The sequence below is a fragment of the Ranitomeya variabilis genome, chromosome 2, assembly GCF_051348905.1.
Source record: "Ranitomeya variabilis isolate aRanVar5 chromosome 2, aRanVar5.hap1, whole genome shotgun sequence".
NCBI lineage: Eukaryota > Metazoa > Chordata > Amphibia > Anura > Dendrobatidae > Ranitomeya > Ranitomeya variabilis.
In genome coordinates, this window is record NC_135233.1 from 196,013,660 (window position 1) to 196,028,647 (window position 14,988).

The following is a 14,988-nucleotide window of genomic DNA, read 5'->3' on the forward strand; positions in this document are numbered from 1 at the left end:
AGTCTACGGGGTAGTTTGATGTTTTCCTCAGACTGAGTAGTTTGCACACAAGCATCCACACACGTCCGATTATTGATTTCAGTGTCTGATCAAACTTGATAATGTAAGTCTATGGGTCTGTAAAGAAATCGGACAGCACTTGGGTGACTCTTTTTCACGGATTAATAGGAAAATCTTAATAAACTTGGACAGCGTCCAATCCAGGGTGAAATTTAAAAAAAGCTGAAGTTTTATTTATAGCAAATACAAATGCAACGTTTCGACCACAGGTGGGTCTTTCTGAAATACATGAGAAAGACGCATATCAAGGGGTTACTACAACAGAGAGGCATCAGAAGACCGTAGCGTCTGATTGCTCCTACTCGTGCGCTGACAAGAAGTACTTCACCTTCTTTTTAAATGGTGTTTATTTCTGTTGGCAGAACAGGGGTTAATTGGCCATGTTGGGAGCTCTGGGAGTCTGAGCTCTCGGCTGAGCTCGGTTAGCCATTCTTATCCCCTATATAATCTGTGTCCTGATTCAAACACATTGTCAGAGCTAGCTTATGCTGCGTGGCTTGGAGGAGAGGTGTTTTGTTGTTTATATGAGAATGAGTTTGGAGGAGTTATCTGTGACTGTTGCATGGGTTTGTAAGTGTGGTAATTTCCTTCCCTCCTCTTACTTTGTGTTTTCCCCATCCTCCACTCCCTGGTGCATTCCTCTGTTATATGTGAGTGAATATTTGTACACTTGGTATTTTCAGTTACCCTTGTTCACGTTGCCTTGTTCGTCGGGTTGGTGTACTACGGTGCAGGACAGCTCCCCTCGGCCTTGGGTGGGGGAAGGAAACAGATGGAGGGCTCATTCAGAAGATAAGGCAAAAGTGGAGGCCCCGGCATCTTCACCTTCATAAACATCCCAGGGAGCAGGGCGAGCTAGGGTGCCCCCTAGTGTTAGGGACAGGGACGTATCCCCTAATCCCAGGTCACCCCAAAAGCAAAGCTGAGTCATGACATTAGTTCTGACAGTAACCATTTTTTTTTCCATTATAGATCCTATAGGACAATCGCAGCAGCTCAGTTTAGAGGTGGCATATCTATGCACTGCTGTTTTATAGCACCCTAATACATCTGATGTAGGAATCATGTCTTGCAGGCAAACCGTAGTGGAGACCAAGATTGCTTTGGTTCTCTGGGGGAGCGTGACAAGTTTATAGTTTTCAGAGAGGCCTGTAAACTGTACTTTATGTTACGTCCTGTTTCCTCAGGTATAGAGGAGCGTGGGAATAATGATCTCACTCCCTCAGGGGGACCCCAAAGCATGGGTGTTTTCTCTCCCATCTGACTCCCAGTCGCTTCAGACAGTGGAGGAATTGTTTCTGTTGCTGGGCCTTATATACAACAACCCCGACTTGGCTGAGCACACTGCACCAACTTCAGCAAGGAGATGGGCCGGTGGAGGAGTATTGCTCTGAGTTTCAGAGGTGGGCCACGGACACTAAGTGGAATGACCCCGCACTCTGTAGCCAGTTCTGTGAGGGCTTACAGTAAGGGTGAAAGATGCCTTGTCTCTGTATGAGACTCCAGTCTCCCTCGAGGCAATCATGTCTCTGGCAATCCAGGTTAATCGCCGTCTTCGCCAGAGACATAGGGAGACACCCCTGTATGCAGGAGGTCCGGGGCTAAGGGAGATCAGGAATGAGTCATCTGAGGAACCCATGCAGGTGGGTGCAGTAACTCACTCTGGAAAACTGTCTGTGGTTTGGCGCAAAGGGGAGTGTATTTTTACTGTGGCAAAAAGAGTCCATTTCATTTGCACATGTCCTTCCCGACCTCATGGTAAAGAGCCGCAGGAAAATGAAGAGGCCCAGGTTGTTGGGAGGTTAGCAACCCGGGTGTACTCATCACCTCCATGGGTAGGGCACAATATTTTCTGCCAGCTGAAATTCACCTGGGTGAAATTAAGGTAGATGTGTCTGCATTTCTGGACAGTGGGGCAGAGTTTAACTTGATCAATGCTAGGATTCTCCAGGTCCGAGGCCTCAATCCACATACACTGTCCAGACTCATACCCATAATCGCCATAAACTCTGCCCCTTTGAGACAGGGGTATTTTACTCAAGTCGTTCGAGGTTAACATCTTCAGGTGGGGGCCATGCACTCTGAGGTAATAGACTGTTATGAGCTAGAGGGCCTGCCCTCATCTGTGGTACTGGGACTTATTTAACTCACTCTGCACAATCCTGTGGTAGATTGGCAGACACAGAAAAGTGATAACGTGAAGTGAGTATTGTCAAGGACACTGCTTGGGTACCCAACTTGCAAGGGCGGATACCCAGTCCATGCTGAAATACCTGTCTGATTTTGGGGATGTGTTCTCGGAGCAGGGGTGCCAAGAACTCTCTCCTTATGACTGCACCATTAACCTTGTTCCTGGGGCCAAGCTGCCTAAGAGCAGACTGAATACACTATCTCTGGTCCAGAGGCCTTGAAGGACTATATAGGAGAAAATTTGGGAAAGGGTCATATCAGACCATCCTCATCCCCCATTGCCGCGGGGTTCTTTTTGTAAAGAAAAAAGATGGGGGGTAACTCTCAAGCCTAGCTTTCCTAACTCAATATGATTACGGTCCAGGATCCATATCTGCTTCCTCTGATCCCGGACCTCTTTAATCAGATTGTAGGAGCAAAACGGTTTTCAAAACTGGACCTCAATGGGGTATAAAATTTAATTTGCATTAAAGAGGGGGGTGAGTGGAAAACAGAGGTGGTTATAGGTAAACTGTTTGTTCCTGAGAATCTTCGTCTAAGAGTCCTTAGTGAACATCACGATTCGGTCTTGGCTGGAAATCCAGGTAATAAAGCCACCACTGATCTTCTTACTCTGCGTTTTTGGTGGCCAGGAGTTCATCAGGATGTCTGGGAGTATGTAGCCGCGTGCAGTGTCTGTGCGAGTTCTAAGACCTCTCATACTCCGTCGGGGACTCTCCAACCATTGGAGATCCCCAGTACACCTTGGACTCAATTGATGGTCAATTTTATCACGGATCTACCCATGTCGGTGGGGACTACGGTAATTTTGGGCTGTCGTGGATATATTAAGTGAGATGTCTCATTTTATTGCACTACCAGCTTTACCAAACACCAAGTCCTTGGAGCAAATTTTCGTCAGCGAAATTGTAAAATTACATGGATTCCGACCTATATTGTTTCTGACCAGAGGGTACAGTTTGTTTCCAAGTTTTGGAAGGAATTTTGCACGTGTCTAGGCACCTATCTGTCATTTTCTTCTACATTTCACCCGCAGTCTAATGGGTAGACTGAATGGATTAACCAGAATCTTGAGACTTATCTTAGGTGTTTTGTGTCTGAGAATCAGGAGGACTGTATTACCTACTTACCGTTAGCCAAATTCGCAGTAAATAATCGTTGTCATGAATCTACTGGTAAGTCCTCTTTTTTGCGGAGTATGGGTTTCATCCTCAGTTCAGCAAATTTAATAAGAATTGTTCTAGATTACCTTAAGAGGAACAGTTTTCATCATCTATTACGTCCATGTGACAGGAGGTTACAAATAATTTGAGGAAGATGGGATCCAAATATAAGAGTGTGGCTGATCGGAGACATTTGGTGGATCTGGCCCTGTGTGTTGGTGACTTGGTGTGGTTGTCCTCTAAGAACATTAAATTGAAGTTTCCAGCTTGGAAACTGGGTCCCAAGTTTATCGGTCCTAAGATCATAGCCTTTGTCAATCCCTTAGCATTCTGCCTTGCTTTGCCGCGTATTACTTTTAGGATCCATAATGTATGTTGCATCTTCGGTACCATCACTGCTACCACCATCTACTGTCATTGTTGATGTGAACTTAGAATTTCAGACAGTGAAAATCATGGATTCTCGTTTAGTTCGTCGGTCGCTTCAGTATCTGGTACATTGGAGGGGATATGGTTCTGAAGAGAGGATGTGGGTACCAGCATCTGATGTCCATGTAGCGAGCCCTGATCCTGTCTTTTCATGTGTGACACCCAAATAAACTTGTTCCTGAGGTTCCGGAGGTCCTTTGTAGAAGGGAGGGTACTGTCACGGTATTACCGCATCATCTGATTGCTCCTACTCCTGTGCCAAAAAGAAACACGTCACCTTCTTTTTAAATGGTGTTAATTTCTTTTGGCAGAACAGGGGTTAATTGGCCATGTTGGGTGCTATGGGAGTCTGAGCTCTCAGCTGAGCATGATTAGCCACTTTTATCCCCTATATAATCTGGGTCCTGATTGAATCACATCGTCAGAGCTAGCTTATACTGCATGGCTGGGAGGAGAGGGGTTTGGAGGTTATGTGAGAAGCAGTTTGGAGGAGTTATCTGTGACTGTTGCATGGTTTGTAAATGTGATAATTTGCTTCCCTTCTCATACTTTGGTTTTTCCCAGTCCTCAACTCCCCGGTGCATTCCTCTATACTATGTGAGTGAATATTTGTATGCTTTGTATTTTCATTTACCCTTGTTCATGCTGCATTGTTTATCTGGTTGATGTACTACAGTGCACGGTAGCTCCCATCTTCACTTGGTGGGGGAATTGAACAGATGGAGGGCTGATTCAGGAAATAAAGCAAGGGTGCCCCGGCATCTTCACCTTCAAAAGTATCCCGGGCAATAGAGCGAGCTAGGGCACCCCCTAGGGTTAGGGACAGTGAAGGAACCCCTGGCCCCGGGTCACCCTATAGCTGAGAAGTGACAACCCACCTGTTTTCAAAAAGTTGTATTTGTATTTGCTATGGTGGAAAAAAAAAATTCAGCTTTTTTTAAATTTCACCTTGGATTGGACGCTGTTTACACTTTTTCGGTCTCCTAATTAATGTCATGAGGGATTCATAGGATGCCCCCCCCCCGATTATGATTGGCAAGCATTGACAGTGTAGATTGACACCCCCTGCAGAGATTGACAGCCGCATTTGACAAGATAACAGCAGATGGCAGAGCTCAGCTATTAAAGGCAGATGATACCTGAATAATACAGCCATCATCTACCAGGAAAGAAAGCTTGGCTTGCAAGCCTGCAGCAAAAGCAGGGAGATGACTTATAACAGACATAGTACATCACAAGTCATTAAGGGGTTGATTTTTGGTATCTGCTATCATTTTATGTGTATAAACATTGTATAAACAGCATAGTATCGCTGCTCTTGTCCTGAATGCTGGTTGAAATTCACAATATGTGCTGGACTGGCACTTCCCATTGCTTCTTCATTCGCTATACTGTCTGGGCCTTAGTGCTTCCCTATTACTTAGTCACTTTTCAAACAGATAGCAAACCTATTGAACTCCTGAAAAATGTTAATTTTTGAACCACCACTTGTCACCACTTTTTGTACACAATGCATGTTTATGAATACTGGCACGGCAAGTATTTGCCCAAAAAATGTATAATTTTTGGAGAAGGGCACACAATGTGTAATTATCAAAAGGCGAAGGGGCACATTGGGTGGTCAATCATCAAGGCTCCTTTCACATTGCATTTTTGCCCAAAGTTCATTATTGGAACCTGTTGGGGATTACGTCCATACCCATCGCAAAATGGGAGTCAGGCGTATGTGCCGACGGGGCCATTGACTAACAGTTTTGCTTGCAGATTCAACGTGTGCTCTGACGTGCATCATTTCCAGGTAATTTATGCAGTCTACTATGTCTGAGTGTCCGCTTCCAGTAGGGCGATTCAGGATCCTCCCTGCACCTGCGTGTGCACACCTCCACTAACAGTAATCATCACAGATCAATCCTAAAGCTAGTAGTGAGGGCTACCTCTGCTTTGCAGCATACCATGTTTCAAGAAAAATGCAATATTAACTAACGGATGTCTATATGGATAGTTTTGCTTAGTAGAATAAAACTAAGTACTTAGAAATAAGGAATGCTTCTAATATGACTACACAGACCCAATGTGGGGCGTAAGCAGGTGAACCATATGAAATAGCGGAGACACAGGTGGAAAAATAATCTACGTTAATTTGCTTAACAGAATTATATGAATAGAGGATTGTTATTAGAGGCAGGTTATACAGTGGGGAATATCTGAATAAAGTCGGGGTCTACAGTCCAACCTAATGCCATTTGGGAGGGGGGCAAACATTGTACTAGGCAGGAACAGTCTTTAAGAACTTCTGTGGCTTCCTGGACCCGACAAAGGCCACTGCTCTCATCTCATTAACTGCAGGTTTTCCTAACAAAGCCTATCAGTTCTATCTTGGCTGCTCTGTCAGCCGGCCCCCGTCTATACTGTAGCCCTTCCTGTGCCCATGCCCGATACCGTAAGTCTCTACTGAAGGTGACGGCCCATCTCACATGTCTCCTCCTATCACCGGCACAGGCTCGGGTCTCTGGCCAAATATCCTCAAGGCTTCTTCGGTACTTGACCACTGACAAGTGTCTTCTTGATCTGTATCAATGGGGGCTAGTCCTTGGCTGTTAACTGGAGTCGTCTGGGTTGGGAATCTTGACCGGCGTCGTTCGGGTCTTTGATGCTTGACCATCAAGGGGTGAAGTTTGGACTTTGACTGGAGTAGCTCTGGTCTTTGGTGCTTGACCGTCGTTTGAGTCTTGGCCTTGATTGTAAACACGGCTGTGGCCAACTGTCTTGACTGCTGAAGCTGTAGCAGGAGCAACTGTAACTTCTCTCCTTTTGGCGCGCTGGCCTTTTGAATACAAGTCTGGCTTCGTCATCGTTGCCTGGCACTGGCTAATTCCATCCCTCTTGCAACTTCTCTCCTTCGGATCAATTCCGCAGGGTTTTGTTCAGGCCTGGAAGTCATACGGCATTACAACATTTTATCCCTTGTGCTCAGTTCTCCTACAGGGCTACTGAGGGTCATATGCTGCTATGGGTTAACTTTGTCTCAAAGCGAGCACCCTTTTATCCTGGGCTGTATTTGATGTTAATGCTGCCCTATGCACTTTAAGTTGTCACACCTCCTACTATTAAGTCAGGCTATGGGTACACGCACACAACATCTTTTTCAGGCGGATCTGCTCAGCAAACCCAAAAGAAGGGAGTCCTTATCAATTGCCGCTCTGGTACAATGATTAATAAAATACTAGTGATTGGATTCTACATTTCATCTGGCAGACATAAAGAGACCCAAGAGCAGAAGAGGTTCAATAGAAACAGGAAAAGTTTAGTTAACAACAAATATAACAATATGCAGGAATATAAATAATATGGACTGAGGGCAGACGTACGGCAAAAAGTAGGGACTGGTGGAAAAAAGGGGGTCCCTAAAGCTTATAAAGATTTAAGATCCTGGGGTGGTCCTGTGAGATGTTATGTCCCATATAATCAGAGACACCATTCAGGAGTAGGCTATGGTATATTGAAATAACCTATGCTCAAAATAAGCCAAGAAACGCGCAATGAATATAAATGACTGGCCATTGCACGAAAAACCAACATCAGTAACATCAATAAATGTACATAAATAATGCAGTTCGACTAAATAGCAGCAAATCTGTAGGTCAAAAGATGTCCAGTCTTTATATTAAGTGCAAAAAAGATTTTTCTATAGTACACCCATTGAACATATCAGTCATGGCAGCAGTTGAAGTAAAGTGGAGGAGCCCAGATTATAGGTAAAGACAGGTGCTCATACAATCGTCAGAACTAATATCCTCATATCGATCGATATAATAACTGATATATGGAGCCCAAAACATGCTATGCTAATCAATGGCAGCATTACCTTGTGACATGGTGTGTAGGGTAACACAGGAGCTTCCCAGAGGATATGAATGGAGAGCCTCGACGCGCGTTTCGCCAACTATGGCTTCATCAGATGCGGATCTGTTCTGTAACCTGCCTGAAAAAGAGCTGGATAAACTCTAAAAAGACTGAATATATTAATATATTGGAGTGAGGGAAGAACAGGGAATTTTTAATGCAAGCATATTAGAAACCAGTTTCGATTATGGCACTTAATAGATTTGGATTTAGAATGAGATTTACCTTGCCTTCAGAACACCCCTTCAACTTTTGGGAGATATCTTATATGTTGTAGGTCCATTATTTCTGTGCAGGTTGGTGCAGCAATGTGTCCTGAGACCCCCATCGATTGCTCCAAAGACCTTTTAGAAGTGCTCAGCCAGGAGCTCAGGAGACAGGACTATGACTTTCTACTGTTTCGGCTCTGCTCTATGTGCTCTCCTTTCTCATGAGCGATTGGAGTGAGACTCAGGATCAGGTTCCCCACAGATCTAATCAGAATAAATGAACATAAACTTATAAAAAAAATCTCTCAAACATTTAGTTACACAAGGGACTCGCTTATATATGCAAATAGAAGGGCGTAATGGTGCATCAAGGAATAGGCCACGCCAAAGGTGCACCGATGCACCTTCATTTGCATTAAGAAAATTATTCATTATTAGGTTAAACTGTATATGCCTGGTATGATTTTTATATCAGCTACGTTCCCTAAGTAAATGTTTATATACAGGGGGGACACACTTTAAATATCTTCTTTCTTGGCAGCACATTGTCCTGTGAACCATGCTGCCAAGAACGAGGCTATTCTATGTGCACAGAATGATCATGTAAAGATCGTACTGTACACATGAACGTGTGGTCACAAGCTGTCTAAACAGGCTATGAAATGACTGACCATCTGCTTGATATAGCAGATCGGGGGGTCATTTAAAATTGACATTTAGCTAATGCATTTAGCCACTCTTAGATCTATGTACCTTACAGATTCAGGTGCCATGATGACTTCCCAGCCATAGATCGTCTCTGCAAACCTCCACCTTCTTCAGTCTTCTGCAGTGCATCCCAACAATGGGCCCTTATAATGTTGCCTGAATGAAACTAATGACCCATGCTGTGCCTTATATAAGCCCAACATTGTGTCCCCAGATAAATAACTGCCCCTCACTGTGATATCTGCAAAAAAAATGGCCCCACACTGTCCCTCTTATGGTACATGGCCTCCACACCTTCCAACCTTATAGACTATGACCTGCACATCATCCCCCTTATTTACTGTGACCTCCACATCATCCTCCATTATATACTATGACAACCACACAGTCCCCCTAAGGGAGTATCTAGGTTTTCTAGCACCCGGGGCAAGAATTCAGTTTGGCACCCTCCCACACCCCCCCAAGTACATATGCGATTTGTACACTTAAGCACGTGCCGAAAAGCTTCTCTTTTTAACCCCTTAACGTCCGCCTATATGCCTTTTAACGGCAGCAGTTAAGGGTACTTATGCCTCAGCGTTGCATTTTAACGGCGCTAAAAAAATAAGTGGATAGCGCCCTCTAGCGTTGGAAATTCTCCGATGCCTCGACTGCCAGGGGTTGCTGAGACCCCAGACAACATCATTTGGGTCGGTTTTTACTAACCCCAGTGTTGCAATCACTGTTATTCACGGAATAACGGCGACCACAAAAAAAAGTCAAATTTCCCATTTAATTTCTCTCTCCTCTGATGTGATCGCACATCAGAAGAGAGAGAGAAATGGGGTCCCCTGATCCACTCCTGGTACCTCCGGTGTCCCTAGCCCCTTCTGCATCCCCCCGTGATGTCCTCCGGCCAGCGGCGTGTTTTTCCAGGAAGAAAATGGGCACATGCGCAGTGCGCCCGCCGAGATCTGCTGGCCGGCACCAATAGGAAATTTTTCCTATTGATTCTTTTTGATCACTGTGATAGACCCTATCACAGTGATCAAAATAAAAAAAAATAGTAATTCAAACCTCCCTTTATCACCCCTTTACTTAGGTTAAAAGTGATGCAATAATAAAATGTATTTATATTTATTTCCATTATTTCATTAGTGTTAGGGTTGGGCTAGGGTTAGGGTTGTGGCTAGGGTTAGTGTTGGGCTAGAGCTATGGTTAGGAATTGGGCTAGGGTTAGGGTTGGGGGTAGGATTAGGGTTGGGACTATGGTTAGGGTTGGGGCTAGGGTTAGGGTTGGAGCTAGGGCTAAGGTTAGGGTTGGGCTAGGGTTAGGGTTGGGATTAGGGTTAGGGGTTAGTTGGGGTTAAAGTTGTGGTTAGGGTTATGGTTAGGGTTGTGATTAGGGTTAGGGTGTATTGGGGTTAGGGTTGGGATTAGGACTGTGTTAGGGCTGGAGTTAGAATTGGGGGGTTTCCACTGTTTAGGTACATCAGGGGATCTCCAAATGCGACACATGGCACCCACCATTGATTTTAGTCAATTTTGTGTTCAAAAAGTCAAACAGTGCTACTTTCATTCTAAGCCCTGCCATGCGCTCAAACAATGGCTTTCACCCACATAGGGGGTATCATGTTGTGAAATTGGATTTTGGGCTCCCCCGGTGGCCACTGGTGGAATTGAACTGGTGTGCATCATCCTCTCTGTTCACCTGTTTCCATCAGTATGTGGGAGTCGCTATTTAGCCTTGCTCCTCTGTCACTTCCATGCCGGTCAACATTGTAATCAGAAGCCTTTCTGTGCATGTTCCTGCTGCTAGACAACTCCCAGCTAAGTTGGACTTTAGTCCTTGTTTGTTTTTGCATTTTGTTCCAGTTCACAGCTGTAGTTTCGTTTCTGTGTCTGGAAAGCTCTTGTGATCTGAAATTGCCACTCTGATGTTATGAGTTAATACTAGAGTCTTAAAGTAATTTCAGGATGGTATTTTGATAGGGTTTTCAGCTGACCATGAAAGTGCCCTTTCTGTCTTCCTGCTATCTAGTAAGCGGACCTCAATTTTGCTAAACCTATTTTCATACTACGTTTGTCATTTCATCTAAAATCACCGCCAATATTTGTGGGGGCCTCTGTCTGCCTTTCGGGGAAATTTCTCTAGAGGTGAGCCAGGACTATATTTTCCTCTGCCAGGATTAGTTAGTCCTCCGGCCGGCGCTGGGCGTCTAGGGATAAAACGCAGGCTACGCTACCCGGCTACTGTTAGTTGTGCGGCAGGTTTAGTTCATGGTCAGTTTAGTTTCCATCCTTCCAAGAGCTAGTTCTTATGTTTCCTGGGCTATGTTCTCTTGCCATTGAGAACCATAACAGTTTGACCGGCCAAAAAGGGTTAAATTAATTGACAGAGAAAGGAGAGAAAAGAGAAGTCTGCTGAAGATTTTTTTTTTTTTTTCAGTTCTGAGTGTGCTTGTAATTGAATCTCTTGCAAGTCTGCCTATATTGCAGCCTTTCTCTCTCTCTCTCCTTCTAATCCTGGAATGGCTCTGTGTTCACCTGTTTAAAATGGATATTCAGAGTTTAGCTGCAGGTTTGAATAATCTCACCACGAAAGTTCAAAATTTACAAGATTTTGTTGTTCATGTTCCTATATCTGAACCAAGAATTCCTTTGCCTGAATTTTTCTCGGGGAATAGATCTTGCTTTCAAAATTTCAAAAATAATTGCAAGTTGTTTTTGTCCCTGAAATCTCGCTCTGCTGGAGATCCTGCTCAGCAGGTCAGGATTGTGATTTCCTTGCCCCGGGGCGACCCTCAGGATTGGGCTTTTGCATTGGCTCCAGGGGATCCTGCGTTGCTCAATGTGGATGCGTTTTTTCTGGCCTTGGGGTTGCTTTATGAGGAACCTCAGTTGGAGCTTCAGGCGGAAAAGGCCTTGATGTCCCTATCTCAGGGGCAAGACGAAGCTGAAATATACTGCCAGAAATTCCGTAAATGGGCTGTGCTTACTCAGTGGAATGAGTGCGCCCTGGCGGCGAATTTCAGAGAGGGTCTCTCTGATGCCATTAAGGATGTTATGGTGGGGTTCCCTGTGCCTGCGGGTCTGAATGAGTCCATGACAATGGCTATCCAGATCGATAGGCGTCTGCGGGAGCGCAAACCTGTGCACCATTTGGCGGTGTCTACTGAGAAGACGCCAGAGAATATGCAATGTGATAGAATTCTGTCCAGAAGTGAACGGCAGAATTTTAGACGAAAAAATGGGTTGTGCTTCTATTGCGGTGATTCAACTCATGTTATATCAGCATGCTCTAAGCGTACTAAGAAGCTTGATAAGTCTGTTTCAATTGGCACTTTACAGTCTAAGTTTATTCTATCTGTGACCCTGATTTGTTCTTTATCATCTATTACCGCGGATGCCTATGTCGACTCTGGCGCCGCTTTGAGTCTTATGGATTGGTCCTTTGCCAAATGCTGTGGGTATGATTTGGAGCCTCTTGAAACTCCTATACCCCTGAAGGGGATTGACTCCACCCCACTGGCTAGCAATAAACCACAATACTGGACACAAGTAACTATGCGGATTAATCCGGATCACCAGGAGATTATTCGCTTTCTTGTGCTGTATAACCTACATGATGTGTTGGTGCTTGGATTACCATGGCTGCAATCTCATAACCCAGTCCTTGACTGGAAAGCTATGTCTGTGTTAAGCTGGGGATGTAAGGGGACGCATGGGGACGTACCTGTGGTTTCCATTTCATCATCTATGCCCTCTGAGATTCCTGAATTCTTGACTGAATATCGTGACGTTTTTGAAGAACCTAAGCTTGGTTCATTACCTCCGCACCGGGAGTGCGATTGTGCCATAGATTTGATTCCGGGTAGTAAATACCCTAAGGGTCGTTTATTTAATTTGTCTGTACCTGAACATGCTGCTATGCGAGAATATATAAAGGAGTCCTTGGAAAAGGGACATATTCGTCCTTCGTCATCTCCCTTAGGAGCCGGTTTTTTCTTTGTGGCTAAGAAAGATGGCTCTTTGAGGCCGTGCATTGATTATCGGCTTTTGAATAAAATCACGGTTAAATATCAATATCCGTTGCCACTGCTGACTGATTTGTTTGCTCGCATAAAGGGGGCCAAGTGGTTCTCTAAGATAGATCTCCGTGGGGCGTATAATTTGGTGCGAATTAAGCAGGGGGATGAGTGGAAAACCGCATTTAATACGCCCGAGGGCCACTTTGAGTATTTGGTGATGCCTTTTGGTCTTTCAAATGCCCCTTCAGTCTTTCAGTCCTTTATGCATGACATTTTCCGTGATTATCTGGATAAATTTATGATTGTGTATCTGGATGATATTTTGATTTTTTCGGATGACTGGGACTCTCATGTCCAGCAGGTCAGGAGGGTTTTTCAGGTTTTGCGGTCTAATTCCTTGTGTGTGAAGGGTTCTAAGTGCGTTTTTGGGGTTCAAAAGATTTCCTTTTTGGGATATATTTTTTCCCCCTCTTCCATCGAGATGGATCCTGTCAAGGTTCAGGCTATTTGTGATTGGACGCAACCCTCTTCTCTTAAGAGTCTTCAGAAATTTTTGGGCTTTGCTAACTTTTATCGTCGATTTATTGCTGGTTTTTCTGATGTTGTTAAACCATTGACTGATTTGACTAAGAAGGGTGCTGATGTTGCTGATTGGTCCCCTGCTGCTGTGGAGGCCTTTCGGGAGCTTAAGCGCCGCTTTTCTTCCGCCCCTGTGTTGCGTCAGCCTGATGTTGCTCTTCCTTTTCAGGTTGAGGTCGACGCTTCTGAAATCGGAGCTGGGGCGGTTTTGTCGCAGAGAAGTTCCGATTGCTCCGTGATGAGACCTTGTGCTTTTTTCTCGCGTAAATTTTCGCCCGCCGAGCGGAATTATGATGTTGGGAATCGGGAGCTTTTGGCCATGAAGTGGGCTTTTGAGGAGTGGCGTCATTGGCTTGAGGGGGCTAGACATCAGGTGGTGGTATTGACTGACCACAAAAATCTAATTTATCTTGAGTCCGCCAGACGCCTGAATCCTAGACAGGCGCGCTGGTCGTTGTTTTTCTCTCGGTTTAATTTTGTGGTGTCCTACCTGCCGGGTTCTAAGAATGTTAAGGCGGATGCCCTTTCTAGGAGTTTTGAGCCTGACTCCCCTGGTAATTCTGAACCTACAGGTATCCTTAAGGATGGAGTGATATTGTCTGCCGTTTCTCCAGACCTGCGGCGGGCCTTGCAGGAGTTTCAGGCGGATAGACCTGATCGTTGCCCACCTGGTAGACTGTTTGTTCCTGATGATTGGACCAGTAAAGTCATTTCTGAGGTTCATTCTTCTGCGTTGGCAGGTCATCCTGGAATCTTTGGTACCAGGGATTTGGTGGCAAGGTCCTTCTGGTGGCCTTCCCTGTCTCGAGATGTGCGAGGCTTCGTGCAGTCTTGTGACGTTTGTGCTCGGGCCAAGCCTTGTTGTTCTCGGGCTAGTGGATTGTTGTTGCCCTTGCCTATTCCGAAGAGGCCCTGGACGCACATCTCGATGGATTTTATTTCGGATCTTCCTGTTTCTCAGAAGATGTCTGTCATCTGGGTGGTGTGTGATCGTTTCTCTAAGATGGTCCATTTGGTTCCCCTGCCTAAGTTGCCTTCTTCTTCCGAGTTGGTTCCTCTGTTTTTTCAAAATGTGGTCCGTTTGCATGGTATTCCGGAGAATATCGTTTCTGACAGAGGTACCCAATTCGTGTCTAGATTTTGGCGAGCATTCTGTGCTAGGATGGGCATAGATTTGTCTTTCTCGTCTGCTTTCCATCCTCAGACTAATGGCCAGACCGAGCGGACGAATCAGACCTTGGAGACATATTTGAGGTGTTTTGTGTCTGCAGATCAGGATGGTTGGGTTGCTTTTTTGCCTTTAGCGGAGTTTGCCCTCAATAATCGGGCCAGCTCTGTCACCTTGGTGTCTCCCTTTTTCTGTAATTCGGGGTTTCATCCTCGATTTTCTTCTGGTCAGGTGGAATCTTCGGATTGTCCTGGAGTGGATGCTGTGGTGGAGAGGTTGCATCAGATTTGGGGGCAGGTAGTGGACAATTTGAAGTTGTCCCAGGAGAAGACTCAGCTTTTTGCCAACCGCCGGCGTCGGGTTGGTCCTCGGCTTTGTGTTGGGGACTTGGTGTGGTTGTCTTCTCGTTTTGTCCCTATGAGGGTTTCTTCTCCCAAGTTTAAGCCTCGGTTCATCGGCCCGTACAAGATATTGGAGATTCTTAACCCTGTGTCCTTCCGTTTGGACCTCCCTGCATCTTTTTCTATTCATAATGTTTTTCATCGGTCATTATGGCGCAGGTATGAGGT

The 14,988-nt window shown here is 45.2% G+C and overlaps 1 protein-coding gene and 1 pseudogene across 1 annotated transcript in view; one reads left to right on the top strand and one right to left on the bottom strand.

The window, feature by feature from the left end:
• LOC143803693 (uncharacterized) overlaps positions 1-2,119 on the bottom strand; it is a 75,646-nt pseudogene extending 73,527 nt beyond the window's left edge.
• CNGA2 (cyclic nucleotide gated channel subunit alpha 2) overlaps positions 1-14,988 on the top strand; it is a 63,095-nt gene that overhangs the window by 3,252 nt on the left and 44,855 nt on the right. The gene's annotated exons all lie outside the window — the stretch shown is intronic.